The sequence below is a fragment of the Eucyclogobius newberryi genome, unplaced genomic scaffold (genome assembly GCF_026437365.1).
Source record: "Eucyclogobius newberryi isolate DKJ021-1_F unplaced genomic scaffold, fEucNew1.0.hap1 SCAF_182, whole genome shotgun sequence".
In the NCBI taxonomy this organism is placed as follows: Eukaryota; Metazoa; Chordata; class Actinopteri; order Gobiiformes; family Gobiidae; genus Eucyclogobius; species Eucyclogobius newberryi.
The window spans coordinates 105,629-118,459 of record NW_027315815.1 but is presented as its reverse complement, the minus strand read 5'-3'; the positions used below and the strand labels follow the sequence as shown (position 1 = coordinate 118,459).

Genomic DNA, 12,831 nt, shown 5'->3' with positions numbered 1-12,831 from the left:
CCTGGTGGTGCGCGCTGAGCTGGAGCAGCTGGAGGTAAGTAGGTGTCAGGGTGCAATTTTGAGGGCAAAAGCCAGACACACAGTCGAAGGAGAACGCTCGACAGCGTTCTTCTTCGGCTGTGAGAAGGCTACACAGGGAAAGATGCACATAGATAAGTTGATAGAGAAGACAGGTAAGATTGTTTCCGAGGTAAGTGAGGTTTTAGAGACAGCGCAGGATTTCTATAGTAGGCTTTTTAGTTCAGACGGAGTGGCAGAGCAGGCTTTAGACCAGGCTGTAGGTGCTCTGGAGCGCAAACTGAGCAGGGAGGATAGGGAGCTGTGCGACGCGCCTCTGTCTCTCATGGAGATAGAGGCTGCAGTCAAGAGTTTAAATACAGGAAAAAGCCCCGGAGAGGACGGACTAACCTGTGAGTTTTTCAAGCGTTTCGCTTCCAGGTTAGCTCCGATCCTACTCCTATTATATCAGGATTTTGAGAGTGAGTGTAGAGTTGGCGATGGTTTTGCGATGAGTGTCGTCACTCTGCTTTTTAAGAAGGGCGACAGGAGCAGCCTCGCCAACTACAGGCCCATTAGCCTTTTGAACGTAGTCTATAAAATTTTAGCAAAGGTATTAGCAGGTAGGTTAAAGCGTGTGATTGGATCCATCATACACCCCTCGCAGGCCTACAGCGTCCCCGGGAGGGACATCTCAGACATAGTTTTGTCTCTGAGATATCTCCTTCGGCAGATGCACGCGACCGGTGGTATTCACGTTAGTGTAGACTTTAACAAGGCGTTCGACAGAGTTGAGCATTCGTTCCTCTGGACTGTATTAGGTAAGTTAGGTTTCGGCGAACGGTTTGTTAATTGGCTACAGCTCATCTATTCCTTTGCGGTCAGTAAGGTCAAAGTCAACGGGTTTCTAATTGACTCTTTCCCCTTAAAAAGATCAGTCAGGCAGGGCTGTCCCCTCTCGTCGCTCCTCTACAGCATCGCCGCTGAGCCTTTGGCGGCCATGTTGCGGGCGGACGCGGCGGTGAGGGGACTGACCACGCCTGCGGGTAGGGAAGTCAAAATTTTTCAGTACGCAGATGACACGAATCTGATCCTCCGAGACGTGGAGAGCCTGAACGCCTCTCTCCACGTGCTCAATGTTTATGGCCTCGCTTCAGGGGCCAAAATAAATTTCGATAAAACCACGGTTAAATTTTGCGGCAGCGTCACGCCTGTTCCTCTCCCTGTCCAGCTCCGGGAGGCCGGGGACTCCTACAAGGTCCTCGGCGTCCCCCTGGGCAGAGACGAGGAGGCGTGTCGTACTGCACTTTGGTCGCCTTTGTGCGAGAAAATTACAGCGCGCTTGAATTTTTGGAGACGTCGTAATCTGACATTAAAAGGTAAAGTCTTAGTTGTAAATTCTTTGTGCATGTCCATGTTGAACCATGCACTCTCCGTGTACGGCCTGCCGGGGGTCTATGCTAACAAATTAAGGTTAGTGATAAACCACTTTTTGTGGAATCGTGAGAGGGGCTTTATTGCACATAAGGTTATGATAGGTGAGTACGATCAGGGAGGTTTAAAGTTAGCAGATTTAGAGTTAAGGAAGAAGGCCTTCCGGCTGAAAACAATTCGGAAATTTCTAGACGTTGAGGTAGATGCTCCATGGAAGGATTATATAGGTGAGTTTGTTAATAGTCTAGGTAAGTTTGGTGTTTATAATTTGTGTTTGTTGCCCCCTGTTTCGGTCCTGGAAGGCCTCCCCCCCTTCGAGAGGGAACTCTTGGAGGCGTGGAGGACTTTCAGGCCCCTGACTGTGGCGGTTCCAGACAGCGGTGAGGGTCTCGCGCACATGCCCCTCCGTCATAACCCTGACTTGCTCTCCGCTCCCCCCGGGAAGCGTGAGTGCATGATCAGTGGGGCGATGGAGGAGGCTGGGCTGGAATATGTAGGTAAGGTATTTGACGTGAAAGGTAATTTTAGTGTAGATTATATAGGGAAGTGTTTTAGGTTAGCAGGTAAAGTGTTTAGGAAAAAGTATATTAGTGGTATGGTAAGTATTTTTAACAGGAATCTGGTCAGGCATTGGGGAAGCACTTTGGGCCAAATGGGGAGCACGACAGGTAAGTTGAATTTTAATGTATTTGTTAGCACGGGGAGGTTTAGGATTTTCACAGACCTACCCACCCGCATCCTGTATCAGTTGTTGTTGCCGGGAGTGCTCAGGCGTCCCGCCTCGGAACACAAATGGTCATTAACATTCCCCGCACGCACCATTGCAACCATCTGGGCCAACATCTATAATTGGTACACCCCACATAACGTAGGTCATTTTGACTTCAGATTTAGACACAGGATCGTCTTTACATCCGCAGCACTGCACGCATTTCTTTCCGACAGCTACGCTGCGGACTGCCCCGTGTGCCACGGACCCCCCGAGACCCTGGAGCACATGCTGTACACCTGCCCGGCCGTCCGCCCGTTCTGGTCCCGACTGCAGGACCTCCTCGCTCGGAGGCTGTCCTGGAGGCTCCCACTGCCGGCGGCCCTAGGAGGGGACGACCAGGAGCCCTGGCTCTTCCTCTTTGGTCCCGGACAGAGTCGCTCTGTAGCCAACACCCATCTCGCCCGACTAACCCTCTCCATAGCCGGTACACATTATATCTCAACAGGAACATCCATCTCCGTGACAATAAAACAGCAGAACCCTGGCCCATCTTCAAAGGACTCTTGGCCGCACACCTCCGACACCTCCACATGGCAGCAGAGCACCGGTTCATCACCCACCTCGTCCCCCACAACACCCTGATCCACCTCACACCCTCTGGAAACCTGGACATCATCTTCTGACCCCGGCATAACCCCCCCAACCACGGCATCAACCCCAACCACGGCATCACCCCCCATCACTGAAGAATGTTTGGAGAATGATTGTGTGTTTGATTTTCTGTAATTTTTTGTCTCGTCTCCCCCTGCCCTTGTGTATCCCATTCCCCTGCCCTTGTGTGTCATGTCTGTCTGTACATTCATGTAAATATATGTAAATACTTGTTTTGATGTTTTTGATAATAAAAGATAAAAAAAAAACAAAAAAAAAAAACAGTAAACATCCAGGGACGGGACATTGAGAGAATGGACTCATACAAGTACCTGGGTGTTGATCTGAACCACAAACTGGACTGGACTCATAACACAGACGCACTGTACAGGAAGAGACAGAGTCGGCTCTACCTCCTGAGGAGACTCAGGTCTTTTGGAGTGACAGGGCCACTCCTGAAGACCTTCTACGACTCTGTGGTGGCATCAGCCCTCCTGTACGGTGTGGCCTGCTGGAGCAGCAGCATCACAGAGAGGGAGAGGAAGAGGCTGGACAAAGTCATCAAGAAGTCCAGCTCCGTCCTGGGCTGTGCTCTGGACTCGGTGCAGGAGGTGGGGGACATGAGGGTCCTGGCTAGATTCACATCTATGCTGGACCATGAGTGTCATCCCCTGCAGGACACTATGTCCGCTCTGGAGAGCAGCTTCAGTGAGAGACTAATCCACCCTCGCTGTGTGAGGGAAAGGTTTCGTAGGTCTTTCCTTCCTGCTTCTGTCAGACTTTATAACAAACACTGTTAGTCCTGAACACTCGCAATACTGACCTAACCTAATACTGATGTGCAATTCCGTCATATGTGCAATTGCTGTTGGAATCCATGTGCAATTCATGTGCAATTACTGTGAAATTCATGTGCAATCTATGTGCCGTCATGACACATATTCATGTGCAATTACTGTTGTGATCACATGCAATGGTATTTATGTATTTATCTTATTATCTTATCTTATCTTATCTTATCTTATCTTATTTACCATTAAATTAGCTCTTACCTTCTCAAATCCTTCCCATATGGTCTAGCGGTTTTGGATTCCTGGCTCTCATCCAGGTGGCCCGGGTTCAACTCCCGGCTTACATTATGTACAAGACTCACTGTGGTTACAATTACATTCAAGCTGGACGGAGGTGAAGAGAGGCATAGAAACATGGCATCAATTAGGGCGCAGCATGCGGAAGTTTGTAATTAACCTTTAGCTTTTCTATGCATCTATAGACTAGCAGGTTGGTTGGTGTTTCTTTTTGGAGCATTTCTAGACAAAGTGGGTCAGCGGTAGAGCGCATACTTTGCTTCATTTGGGATCAGTCATGTTTTCCAGCAATTCTTGACTGGACAAGCATATCTTGATTTTTTTATTGGTCTCAAGCTTTCACTGTAATTTTCCAAAGATGCAGTATTGTGGTGGCCAGGTGGTCAAGCTGATGGGCAAAAAATCCATTGGCATTGCTTCATATTTCTTAGAACCCTGCTGGAAACATACCTTTCTCTTCCCCCTGACCAGCAAAGGATGCCACATGCTTAACAGTGCTTGATTTGTAAATATATAGGTACAGGAACACTTGTGGACTGGGTGATCAGGCCAAAAAAGTTACTGTAACACACAAAAAGTGACGCACATGTAAGTAAAGTAACAATGGGACAAACCTTTGTGTCACAACCAGTCAAATTGGAATAAACAAAAAAAAAATGAAGAATTGAATTGCCTATCTGGTCACTGTTTCTGTTGATTCTATTCTATCTGTTCTGTTTTTGTCCATCTATCCGTCTATCATTTTAAGGCATTGATAAGGAAGGGGATGTAGCTCAGTGGTAGAGCGCATGCTTAGCATGTATGAGGTCTTGGGTTCAATCCCCAGCAGGTGACACTGTAGTCTTTGCTAATGGCCAGATTACACTGCAGTGAATTTTAGAGACCTTCACTTAAATATTTCAAATCAGCACATGTGGTGATTCAGTGCAAGCTCCCAGTCCCGCATTACCTTTGAACCTTGTAGCACTTATAAAATTCAAACAATATTATTTCATCCATCCACACTACCTGCAGGAAGGTGAGACAAAGTGGCCCATTCAGGTGGCCTGGGTTCAACTCCTGGCATGGGAACATCGTGGTCAGCCTTTTGGAAGACTTGAATCCACAGTATGAATAAGACACGCTGTGGGTTGTTAAGAGAGACATTGAAAAATCCCATCCATTTAGGATGCAGCGTGCAATATGCAGTAATCAACCTTTAGCTGTTCCATGCAACGTAGCAGCGGTTGTACTTGAAAGCATCCCTTCACAGGGACTGGAACTTAAATCTAGCTCCTTAGAGCACTCAGCCAGATTTTCTGGAGCGGGACAACACAAACTCAGAGCTGCTTGATAGTGCTTCCTACCCCATTAAAAAAAACTGTATTAAAAACCAAGACCTGGCTCTATTTGGCTGAACCAAAAGAAAGATACAAATCCCGAGCTATGTGCTTCTCTCCATGACATGCAGAACCAAGCACATTTAGATATTAAAAATGCTTGCTTAAAAGCTGGTGACCCAACTATGCACTGTTCTTTAACCTCTCAAACATCAATGAGGCTTATGTTACAATTCAATCTGTTACACTTGATCTTTATATTTCTCATATGGTCTAGGGATTAGAATTTCTAGTTCTCGCCGAGGCAGCCTGGGCAACATTCCCAACTTCCAGTATGGGTATGTCTCGCCAAACCTGAGCTTAGAATGTTTAGTAAAACATGCTGTCTCCATGAATTCATGGAGAGTTAAATCTGGTAATGTAATTGCGCTAGTTTCAGAAAATAATGTGGATAATTTCCGCTTTCTTAAACACAGTTCAAATGTGTATTGTTGTTGTGGCCGAGAGGTTAAGGCGATGGACTTGAAATCCATTGGGGTTTCCCCGCGCAGGTTCGAGTCCTGTCAGCAACGTGTGTTTAGCAGCACAGATTTTGAGGTTTCGTTCTATTCTATAAACCAGCATGTTTGCTGATGTTTAATTTCGGAGCCTCACTTCAGAACGAGGGCATGTATGAAATCCTTGTTTCAATCCCCTGCATCTCCATTCAATATGTTGATGGCACAAAGTGAAAAGTGTTGACTCCAGGTCTCGCTTGGACAATAATCATGACAGACAAGAGATGGTTATGTAGCTCAGTGTTAGAGCACAGTCTTTCGTAGCAAGATCCCAGTTCCACATTCCTTTAAAATTAGATTTCATATTTTGAAGCAATTTGAGTCTATTAGACGTATACAGCCCCATGGGCATTACGCACTGGCCTCTTGAACCAGGGACTGTGGGTTTGAGTCCCATGATCATAACCATTCAGCAGAGTGGCGCAGCGGAAGCGTGCTGGGCCCATAACCCAGAGGTCGATGGATCGATACCATCCTCTGCTAGAATGTTTTTACTTGCATTATTGCCATTGTCAATCCAAATTAACCAAGCTAGTCAGTAATGTGTTGGATGATGGAAGCCGATCTTCAGCGCAAGCTCCCAGTTCCACATTTGCTTTGAATCTAGCAGCACATTTCTTTTATCCATCCTACATTGTTATTTCTTTTTTGGGGAAAAGGATAGCTGAGTAGTGAAAGAAGATGTAGGTCAAAAAAGACCCATGATTAGACATTTTGAAGCAATTTGAGTCTATTATGGGTACATAACCCCATAAGCAATATGCACAGGATACTAGCCTCCAAAATCCGGGATTGTGGATTTCAGGTCCATGGTCTAATAGGCTGAGCCACAAGGAAAATACTAATCACTAGACTTGTTGCACGTGGAATGGGCTTATATCTATTACATACAGAACTGTTCCTTAACTCTCAAGCATCAATGAGGCCTTCTTTATACGTCATAAGGCGCTGGTGCAGCTAGCAGCCCGGTGTAAACGCTCTCTCTTTTTTCTCACACTTATTGTGCTTCATCTCCTATATTTTGTAAATATAGTTAGTACATTTTTTCTATTTTACTGTACGATAGGGACACGCGCTGGAATCGTTTTTAATTCAACTGTTTTTGACTTTTTTCGGCTGGATTTGAGCGTTTTTCATCCGAGCTAGCCCCCCCGCGCCCTCCGGCCGCCGCCAAAGTACGGCGTGTTGTCGGTACACGCTTATATACACGTTTATATGAAAGAGGAACTTCATGAACGATCGGGACACGCACTGGAATCGCTTTAAAATAACTTGTTTTGACTTTATTCGGCTGGATTGAGTGTTTTCGTCGTGTCGTGGCGATGTGTCTTGGCTCTGAGTCCCCCGGCTCCGGCCCCGCCCCCCGGCCGGCGCCGTACCGCGTTTACACAAAGGAGGAACTAATGAAACTGCGGAGAACAGTCGTCTTACCCGGAGATCGTCACGTTATCCCGGCGGACATCCTAAGGAAAACGCAACGAAGCAGACAGGCTGGACGTAAACTCAGAGAGAAGAGAGGGACAAACAGGAAGTCGGTTCCCGCCGTAGTCATGGGTAACGTGAGGTCCCTTCAAAATAAAATGACGGAAATAGCGAGCCTCATGCGGTCCCAGAGGATTTACAGTTTGTGAGAGCACGGGATTGTGTGTCTGACACTCGGACCTGCAGTGTGGGGGCGCCCCAGGGCACTGTCCTCGCGCCCTTTCTCTTCACCCTTTACACTGCAGACTTCAGACATGACACGGACAGCTGTGTCCTGCAGAAGTTCTCTGATGACTCTGCCATTATCGGACTCATCACGGACGAAGATGACGCGGAGTACAGAGGACTGGCGCAGGACTTTGTGGACTGGTGTCAGCGGAACCACCTCATCAACGCGGGGAAGACCAAGGAAATGGTGGTGGATTTCCGCAGACGCCACCCCACTGCCCCCTTACCAGTGAACATCCAGGGACGGGACATTGAGAGAATGGACTCATACAAGTACCTGGGTGTTGATCTGAACCACAAACTGGACTGGACTCATAACACAGACGCACTGTACAGGAAGAGCCAGAGTCGGCTCTACCTCCTGAGGAGACTCAGGTCTTTTGGAGTGACAGGGCCACTCCTGAAGACCTTCTACGACTCTGTGGTGGCATCAGCCCTCCTGTACGGTGTGGCCTGCTGGAGCAGCAGCATCACAGAGAGGGAGAGGAAGAGGCTGGACAAAGTCATCGAGAAGTCCAGCTCCGTCCTGGGCTGTGCTCTGGACTCGGTGCAGGAGGTGGGGGACACGAGGGTCCTGGCTAGATTCACATCTATGCTGGACCATGAGTGTCATCCCCTGCAGGACACTATGTCAACTCTGGAGAGCAGCTTCAGTGAGAGACTAATCCACCCTCGCTGTGTGAGGGAAAGGTTTCGTAGGTCTTTCCTTCCTGCTGCTGTCAGACTTTATAACAAACACTGTTAGTCCTGAACACTCGCAATATTGACCTAACCTAATACTGATGTGCAATTCCGTCATATGTGCAATTGCTGTTGGAATCCATGTGCAATTCATGTGCAATTACTGTGAAATTCATGTGCAATCTATGTGCCTTCATGACACATATTCATGTGCAATTACTGTTGTGATCACATGCAATGGTATTTATGTATTTATCTTATTATCTTATCTTATCTCATCTCATCTCATCTCATCTCATCTTATCTTATCTTATCTTTTTTACCATTAAATTAGCTCTTACCTTCTCAAATCCTTCCCATATGGTCTAGCGGTTAGGATTCCTGGCTCTCATTCAGGTGGCCCGGGTTCAACTCCCGGTATGGGAATATCTGGTCTGTCCTTCTGGAATACTTGTAGCCACATTATGTACAAGACTCACCGTGGTTACGAGTACTTTCAAGCTGGACGGAGGTGAAGAGAGGCATAGAAACTTGGCATCAATTTGGGCGCAGCATGCGGAAGTTTGTAATCAACCTTCAGCTTTTCTATGCATCTATAGACTAGCAGGTTGGTTGGTGTTTCTTTTTGGAGCATTTCTAGACAAAGTGGGTCAGCGGTAGAGCGCATACTTTACTTCATTTGGGATCAGTCATGTTTTCCAGCAATTCTTGACTGGACAAGCATATCTTGATTTTTTTATTGGTCTAAAGCTTTCACTGTAATTTTCCAAAGATGCAGTATTGTGGTGGCCAGGTGGTCAAGCTGATGGGCAAAAAATCCATTGGCATTGCTTCATATTTCTTAGAACCCTGCTGGAAACATACCTTTCTCTTCCCCCTGACCAGCAAAGGATGCCACCTGCTTAACAGTGCTTGATTTGTAAATATATAGGTACAGGAACACTTGTGGACTGGGTGATCAGGCCAAAAAAGTTACTGTAACACACAAAAAGTGACGCACATGTAAGTAAAGTAACAATGGGACAAACCTTTGTGTCACAACCAGTCAAATTGGAATAAACAAAAAAAAATGAAGAATTGAATTGCCTATCTGGTCACTGTTTCTGTTGATTCTATTCTATCTGTTCTGTTTTTGTCCATTCTATCATTTTAAGGCATTGATAAGGAAGGGGGTGTAGCTCAGTGGTAGAGCGAATGCTTAGCATGTACGAGGTCTTGGGTTCAATCCCCAGCATCTCCAGGTGACACTGTAGTCTTTGCTAATGGCCAGATTACACTGCAGTGAATTTTAGAGACCTTCACTTAAATATTTCAAATCAGCACATGTGGTGATTCAGTGCAAGCTCCCAGTCCCGCATTACCTTTGAACCTTGTAGCACTTATAAAATTCAAACAATATTATTTCATCCATCCACACTACCTGCAGGAAGGTGAGACAAAGTGGCCCATTCAGGTGGCCTGGGTTCAACTCCTGGCATGGGAACATTGTGGTCAGCCTTTTGGAAGACTTGAATCCACAGTATGAATAAGACACGCTGTGGGTTGTTAAGAGAGACATTGAAAAATCCCATCCATTTAGGATGCAGCGTGCAATATGCAGTAATCAACCTTTAGCTGTTCCATGCAACGTAGCAGCGGTTGTACTTGAAAGCATCCCTTCACAGGGACTGGAACTTAAATCTAGCTCCTTAGAGCACTCAGCCAGATTTTCTGGGGCGGGACAACACAAACTCAGAGCTGCTTGATAGTGCTTCCTACCCCATTAAAAAAAAACTGTATTAAAAATCAAGACCTGGCTCTATTTGGCTGAACCAAAAGAAAGATACAAATCCCGAGCTATGTGCTTCTCTCCATGACATGCAGAACCAAGCACATTTAGATATTAAAAATGCTTGCTTAAAAGCTGGTGACCCAACTATGCACTGTTCTTTAACCTCTCAAACATCAATGAGGCTTATGTTACAATTCAATCTGTTACACTTGATCTTTATATTTCTCATATGGTCTAGGGGTTAGAATTTCTAGTTCTCGCCGAGGCAGCCTGGGCAACATTCCCAACTTCCAGTATGGGTATGTCTCGCCAAACCTGAGCTTAGAATGTTTAGTAAAACATGCTGTCTCCATGAATTCATGGAGAGTTAAATCTGGTAATGTAATTGCGCTAGTTTCAGAAAATAATGTGGATAATTTCCACTTTCTTAAACACAGTTTTGATGTATATTGTTGTTGTGGCCGAGAGGTTAAGGCGATGGACTTGAAATCCATTGGGGTTTCCCCGCGCAGGTTCGAGTCCTGTCAGCAACGTGTGTTTAGCAGCACAGATTTTGAGGTTCTATTCTATAAACCAGCATGTTTGCTGATGTTTAATTTCGGAGCCTTTCTTTCAGAACGAGGGCATTTATGAAATCCTTGTTTCAATCCCCTGCATCTCCATTCAATATGTTGATGGCACAAAGTGAAAAGTGTTGACTCCAGGTCTCGCTTGGACAATAATCATGACAGACAAGAGATGGTTATGTAGCTCAGTGTTAGAGCACAGTCTTTCGTAGCAAGATCCCAGTTCCACATTCCTTTAAAATTAGATTTCATATTTTGAAGCGATTTGAGTCTATTAGACGTATACAGCCCCATGGGCATTACGCACTGGCCTCTTGAACCAGGGATTGTGGGTTTGAGTCCCATGATCATAACCATTCAGCAGAGTGGCGCAGCGGAAGCGTGCTGGGCCCATAACCCAGAGGTCGATGGATCGAAACCATCCTCTGCTAGAATGTTTTTTCTTGCATTATTGCCATTGTCAATCCAAATTAACCAAGCTAGTCAGTAATGTGTTGGATGATGGAAGCCGATCTTCAGCGCAAGCTCCCAGTTCCACATTTGCTTTGAATCTAGCAGCACATTTCTTTTATCCATCCTACATTGTTATTTCTTTTTTGGGGAAAAGGATAGCTGAGTAGTGAAAGAAGATGTAGGTCAAAAAAGACCCATGATTAGACATTTTGAAGCAATTTGAGTCTATTATGGGTACATAACCCCATAAGCAATATGCACAGGATACTAGCCTCCAAAATCCGGGATTGTGGATTTCAGGTCCATGGTCTAATAGGCTGAGCCACAAGGAAAATACTAATCACTAGACTTGTTGCACGTGGAATGGGCTTATATCTATTACATACAGAACTGTTCCTTAACTCTCAAGCATCAATGAGGCCTTCTTTATACGCCATAAGGCGCTGGTACAGCTAGCAGCCCGGTGTAAACGCTCTCTCTTTTTTCTCACACTTATTGTGCTTCATCTCCTATATTTTGTAAATATAGTTAGTACATTTTTTCTATTTTACTGTACGATAGGGACACGCGCTGGAATCGTTTTTAATTCAACTGTTTTTGACTTTTTTCAGCTGGATTTGAGCGTTTTTCGTCGTGTTGTTGTGATGTGAGCTAGCTCCGAGCTAGCCCCCCCGCGCCCTCCGGCCGCCGCCAAAGTACGGCGTGTTGTCGGTACACGCTTATATACACGTTTATATGAAAGAGGAACTTCATGAACGATCGGGACACGCACTGGAATCGCTTTAAAATAACTTGTTTTGACTTTATTCGGCTGGATTGAGTGTTTTCATCGTGTCTTGGCTCTGAGTCCCCCGGCTCCGGCCCCGCCCCCCGGCCGGCGCCGTACCGCGTTTACACAAAGGAGGAACTAATGAAACTGCGGAGAACAGTCGTCTTACCCGGAGATCGTCACGTTATCCCGGCGGACATCCTAAGGAAAACGCAACGAAGCAGACAGGCTGGACGTAAACTCAGAGAGAAGAGAGGGACAAACAGGAAGTCGGTTCCCGCCGTAGTCATGGGTAACGTGAGGTCCCTTCAAAATAAAATGACGGAAATAGCGAGCCTCATGCGGTCCCAGAGGATTTACAGTTTGTGAGAGCACGGGATTGTGTGTCTGACACTCGGACCTGCAGTGTGGGGGCGCCCCAGGGCACTGTCCTCGCGCCCTTTCTCTTCACCCTTTACACTGCAGACTTCAGACATGACACGGACAGCTGTGTCCTGCAGAAGTTCTCTGATGACTCTGCCATCATCGGACTCATCACGGACGAAGATGACGCGGAGTACAGAGGACTGGCGCAGGACTTTGTGGACTGGTGTCAGCGGAACCACCTCCTCATCAACGCGGGGAAGACCAAGGAAATGGTGGTGGATTTCCGCAGACGCCACCCCACTGCCCCCTTACCAGTGAACATCCAGGGACGGGACATTGAGAGAATGGACTCATACAAGTACCTGGGTGTTGATCTGAACCACAAACTGGACTGGACTCATAACACAGACGCACTGTACAGGAAGAGCCAGAGTCGGCTCTACCTCCTGAGGAGACTCAGGTCTTTTGGAGTGACAGGGCCACTCCTGAAGACCTTCTACGACTCTGTGGTGGCATCAGCCCTCCTGTACGGTGTGGCCTGCTGGAGCAGCAGCATCACAGAGAGGGAGAGGAAGAGGCTGGACAAAGTCATCGAGAAGTCCAGCTCCGTCCTGGGCTGTGCTCTGGACTCGGTGCAGGAGGTGGGGGACACGAGGGTCCTGGCTAGATTCACATCTATGCTGGACCATGAGTGTCATCCCCTGCAGGACACAATGTCCACTCTGGAGAGCAGCTTCAGTGAGAGACTAATCCACCC

At 46.7% G+C, this 12,831-nt stretch overlaps 5 non-coding genes across 5 annotated transcripts; all 5 read left to right on the top strand.

Annotated features, from left to right (window-relative positions):
* The first annotated feature begins 5,691 nt into the window (after nt 1–5,691).
* On the top strand, nt 5,692–5,773 carry trnas-uga (transfer RNA serine (anticodon UGA)). The gene has a single exon. It is a non-coding gene; the product is annotated as a tRNA-Ser (tRNA).
* Nucleotides 5,774–8,503: 2,730 nt separating this feature from the next.
* On the top strand, nt 8,504–8,575 carry trnae-cuc (transfer RNA glutamic acid (anticodon CUC)). The gene has a single exon. It is a non-coding gene; the product is annotated as a tRNA-Glu (tRNA).
* A 742-nt stretch (nt 8,576–9,317) lies between these two features.
* Nucleotides 9,318–9,389, top strand: trnaa-agc (transfer RNA alanine (anticodon AGC)). The gene has a single exon. It is a non-coding gene; the product is annotated as a tRNA-Ala (tRNA).
* Nucleotides 9,390–10,371: 982 nt separating this feature from the next.
* On the top strand, nt 10,372–10,453 carry trnas-uga (transfer RNA serine (anticodon UGA)). The gene has a single exon. It is a non-coding gene; the product is annotated as a tRNA-Ser (tRNA).
* Nucleotides 10,454–10,845: 392 nt separating this feature from the next.
* On the top strand, nt 10,846–10,917 carry trnam-cau (transfer RNA methionine (anticodon CAU)). Its single transcript has one exon. It is a non-coding gene; the product is annotated as a tRNA-Met (tRNA).
* Nucleotides 10,918–12,831: the final 1,914 nt, after the last annotated feature.